This window comes from Lycium ferocissimum, chromosome 3 (assembly GCF_029784015.1).
Source record: "Lycium ferocissimum isolate CSIRO_LF1 chromosome 3, AGI_CSIRO_Lferr_CH_V1, whole genome shotgun sequence".
Lineage (NCBI taxonomy): Eukaryota > Viridiplantae > Streptophyta > Magnoliopsida > Solanales > Solanaceae > Lycium > Lycium ferocissimum.
Genome location: NC_081344.1, coordinates 14,444,924 through 14,450,274, shown reverse-complemented (window position 1 = coordinate 14,450,274; position 5,351 = coordinate 14,444,924). Strand labels below are relative to the sequence as shown.

The 5,351-nt window shown below is 34.8% G+C and overlaps 1 pseudogene; it reads right to left on the bottom strand.

The window, feature by feature from the left end:
- Window positions 1-231: 231 nt before the first annotated feature.
- On the bottom strand, window positions 232-1,331 carry LOC132049805 (non-specific lipid-transfer protein 2-like; annotated as a pseudogene).
- Window positions 1,332-5,351: the final 4,020 nt, after the last annotated feature.

The window sequence follows — 5,351 nt, the reverse complement described above, 5'->3', positions numbered from 1 at the left end:
TTATTACAATTTTAGTAATTTTTTACATGTAAATTTATATTTCGCGTCAAAAGTTAGGGGTTTGAACTCCTACCTACAAGGCTAGATACGCCTCTGAAGCTTAGCGTAAGCACTTAACCAACCTGGCTGATAGTGTAAATAAAATTAGACCATCGATGAATAAAAGTTTAAGTAGTTGTAAGAGAAAAAATAAATAGAAAAGAGAAGAGAGTGAAAGAACTAAATCCGAAGTTCCGAAATGGTAGAGCATTATCCAGATAGAACATGTATTATGAAAATTGGCTTGTCAACAAACCGAAAGTTTCAATAATACAAGGCTCGACTATGACTCCAAAAGACACAAATAAAAAAGAAAGAGACAACAGATACAACATAGTAATGGATCTGTAAGCAAGATCAATCTCGATATCCATCTTATTCTTCTCCACAAGATTGTGCTACTACCAAATTATGCGGTTGAAAAATTGAGCTTTCATCAGCCTTACTGGACCCTGCATCGCCAAATTAAAACCAACATTAACCAATAAACTAACCAGCCAATATGTACAATAATCTTCTATTAATGTGAATGTTAATGTGATTTGATCAGTTATAGTAACATATTATTGCTCAATTTTTTTAGATTATAATATCAAGTCTGATAAGATGAGTTGCACTATTTTACTCTGACTTAATTTATTTTGATAGCGCAAGACCTTTTACCCTAACAAAGTGCAACACAAGCTTTAACGAAAGAAATGGAAGAAGGAGAACATACTTGGAGCAGTCAGTGGAGGGGCTGATCTTGTAAGGGATGTTAACACCACAAGCACGAGGGTGCACCCAGCTTTGCCGCATCAATGCCCTTAATAGCATTAGCGGTGATTTCGAGCAAGTGCATGCTGTCTTTCGGTCACCGTGGAGTCCCCAAAGACACCAACAAACCCTTAACGCCACCACAACATCTTCCAAGGGGACCGCGGCCCTGAAGATAAGGGAGGCAACCAGCCAAGCCAGACTGCACCTGGCCACAAGTCAGTGCCTCTGCATGGGGTGCAACCACCACCATGCACAAAAACACGAAGCATGCAATCTTTCCAACCATTTCCATTGTTGCAAAAATTGAGAAAGATAAATACTAAAGAGTAGTGTGGGGAAGCTGTCGTGAACGATATACTTAGAAATGTATTTGCTCGAGTGTTGGGTACTAAAGCTAGTGAGACCTCTGGTTATTTATAGAAAGGAAATTGGAACTAAATAATGGTCGGCCAATGGAGGAATGAGATAACTAGTTGGTAGTTGAGTTAAATCCAAGGAGGGTACACAATTTGGGAGGTGCCGGACCTATCCCAGAATTCCTTTTCTTTTTGCTTCTTCTAATTAATCTGGTCAAATAAATTTTTGGTAACCTATACTTTCCAAGTAGTAGAGTATGACTTGATAAATAGTACTACTAAAATTGTTTTTACTAGATCTCACCGTCTTGTATAAAGAATTTATGGTCCCCATTATAGATAGGCGACATATTTCCTGTTTAATATGTCTCAAGATTAAAGAATATTATACTTCTTATTAGAAATCATTTAAGTTTAGTTTTTTTATTTTACTTTAGAGAGATGATTATAGTCAAATAAATGTCTATGAATTGTTTAAACCAAAAGTTTCAATAATTTTTAAAAATAACGCAATGCCCAATCAGATATATATACCGCTACATAAATTGCGACGAATGGAGCCTTTATAATGCATCAATGCCAGTGCAAAGACAATGGTGTTAAAGAAGACATTATAAACATTATGAAGAAGATTGACATTTGTTAATGCAGACACTTTCCACTCTCATGATAGGAAAGAAGATTATGTTTATGCTGGTAGATTTGCAATTCAGGATTCTTGCACCTTTTTATTTATTTAGATAGGTTATTTTGGAGACAAGCAACGACAGAAATAATGTATTTTGTTGTCATTTACTATAATTTTGGAAGCTCTTTCACTCAGACGTTATTAATTTATAATACTTTCAGGTTTTACTTAATAACAAATTTGATTAGTTTAGAGTTTAAACAATATATAACATGATCACCTAAACAAGCTCACTTATATCTTTTGTTGACTGCGCGAAGCGCGGGCGTCTTGACTAGTTTATATTATATCGAGCAACTAAACTAGACATCTTCAAATATTCAAGACATTTAAAGGCCTGCTACTTGTTATAGTAATATTTTTGGTGAGTGACAAAGTTTCTTTTACCTCTGCAGCCCTTAGCTCGATTACAACGTCGATCAATCGTAAAATGGTTTCCGTATTTGAAGTTTACATCAAAATTCAAATCATTTTAACTTATGATGATTAACTAGTTAAGGTGAAACTATATGTTACTAACTATGGTTAAATAAAACATATGATTAAGTAGTTAAGGTGAAACTATATGTTATTAAACTTATGATGATTAACTAGTTAAGGTGAAACTACATGTTCTTGAACTTATGATGATTAAGTAGTTAAGGTGAAACTATATGTTATTAACTATGGTTAAATAAAACACTTCATGTGCAAACTGTTTACATGAAAAGTCGATACAGTTGAATTTGTGTTTGTGGTCAAGGACACCTGGATCAATGTAATCAAAATTAAGTAATAATTAACAAGATAAATGAAAGTAAAGCATAGCTAGTTGTGTAGCCTGGGCCTTGGAGAAGCTTTGCGCTAGAATCTTCGGGCGGTGAATCACTATAAACACCATGAATTAAGCAAGAAAGAGCAAATGCTAAGAATAATATGAATACTTTGTATTGTTGTATTATATTTCAGATGCCTTACATAGAATGAGTACCTCTATCTATGCTAGAGCTATGGGGTGCATGATCCACAAATCATGCCCTCTTCATTACCAATATTAATGCCAAAGGTAATAAAGGGATTTAATGCTATGACAATTAATGACAATGAAGGGCAATAATGTACATTTAAGACCGGAGGAAGACTTGGGGTTTCTTGTGACGGTTGCACATTGAATGACGTTTGACCGGTGAGTTGGCATGCTTCTCCGAACCCTTTGTAGTTTCTGTCTCCGGTAGCGGCTGTCAAGTTTATCCTCCGAAGCGTTGCTATGCTTTCCCGGAACCCCTCGCTTGCTGACTCAAATCTGACATGTCACCATCGCCACGTGCCATCCTTTGACACGTCCACTTGATGTCGACGAATTTTACCTTATACACAAATATTTCTAAAACATTGTTTGATGTGTAAGCACACTCCAATTTGTGTCGGTCCCCAACACTTGGTCTATCTTTACTTGGTATAAAATGATAAGATTTGATCCAAATCCGTCCCAAACATCAGTTAGGCCAAATAAGATAGAATCTTTTTTTTCTTTCAATAAAGACGATGTCTAGACTAGTTTGAGCGCACCTTAATTATTTCATTAGGTACGTGTTAACTTCCACTTGCAATTAAACAAGAGGAAATGTCTTTAGGGCATATATAGTACCTGCGGGAATGTTTTGGTATCTTGTGGAAATAACATTACCAAACAAAGTGACCATTTGAATGATATTAGCCCCATTTTCAATTTCTTCTGCGATGTTCAGTGAGGGTGCACTGACTGCCCATATCGATCTTGTCCCTTTTATTTGTATGCACCGAATACATAAGTCTCAAATAAATATCCAAAGACCTTTTTGAGATGTGCGTTTGACATTAATTCCACTGACCCTATAGACTCTATGAATTTGATCCACTTACATCGTATTTGGACACACTGGAAAATTTTACACATAAAATTGTTTTCAATGTACATATCAATTTTATTGCTTAGATAGAGGAAAAACAAAAGAATTTTTCCTTCCCTCATTGCCTTTCTCTCCAACCAAACAAAGAGCAGAATTGCTTTTATGTTACAGTAATTCAAATTTGTTGTCTCCTGATTTCAATTAGTGGAGTATCACTAACCGAGACGTTTAAAGTGAAACAAAAGAAAAATTTAGACAAATATTCTTATGATTGTGAGTCAGAGAGGGATTTATGCCCTTCCGAACACTAGCTGTCTAGCTCTATGCCTCTAAGTAGCCCAAAAATATTCATGCGAAGAAGATATTTGAATCCTAAACCATTTATAAGATAGTCCTTAGTATATATTCCTGTCCAGTGTCCACTATATTAAAAATAAATTTTTCATTTTACTTGTCCACTTTAGTATATTAAAAAAAATATTATTTTTTCATGTTTTACCCTTAACATTAATTACTTATTCCCCAAATCATTTTTCAAGACTCAAGACTATAAACCAATTAATATGGATATTATGATAAAATATATATTTTATTTATTATTTCTTAAAGAGAATGCATGTTGACAAGTAATTAAAAATGGCGGAGTAATTTAGCTACGAGAATGGTATTTCAGGAGAGGCATGTCATATGAAAGCACATTTTTAGGACATAGAGCTAATTACAGGGTTGTTTGATTCAATACATTGAGACCGATATGCAGTCTCATCTAGCTAGGAAGATGGTGTTTCCTTATCAAGGTAGTACTGTAAAACGACAATATGAGATGGACACATATACTGCCATCTGAATGATCGACCGAAATCAAATAAGTAAATTAATTGTGAAGGCTACCATGGACATGCCATGCTCACCCATCTCAAAGCACGCACCAGATTTCATTTAATTTTACAATGTGAACATAAAGCTCAAGTGGTTGAGGGTATATTTTTGACTTTTTTGGACACCGTGGGAAAACAGAGAGTGTCCATTATATTAAAAATAAGTTTTTTACTTTTATTTGTACAGTGTTCACTTTAACATATAAATTTTTATTTTTTTCATATTTTACCCTTTAACATTAATGTTTTGTGGTTCAAGTATTCTAAAAGGACACACTACTAAAAAACAGGGAAAATCGACCAAAAATTTTCGACCACACTTTTTGGTAGAAATAAAATCGACCACACGAGGTCGAAATTTTCAAAATTTAATTAATTATTTTTTTTGGATTTCGACCACACGCGGTCGTTATTTAAACATGAAATAAAATTTCGACCATGTGAGGTCGAAACTTTTTTTGGTACAAATAACAAATGAAAAAAAAAACATTTTCTAAAAAATTAAATTATACAAATAAAACAATTAATTAAAAAAAAAACATATTTCGACCGCACGCGGTCAAAATAATGAAGTTGAAAATTTAATTATACTCCCCAACCTTCAATCGTCCTTCATTCCCCTCCCAAATATTTTATACCAAAACCTAAATTCCCATCACTCCCACCCCTACCCCCGTCGACGCCCATCCCTCGCCCGACGCCCATCCCCACCATCGTCCGTCCTCCATCGCCGCCCTTCGTCGTCCGCCGCCACTAAAGGTAA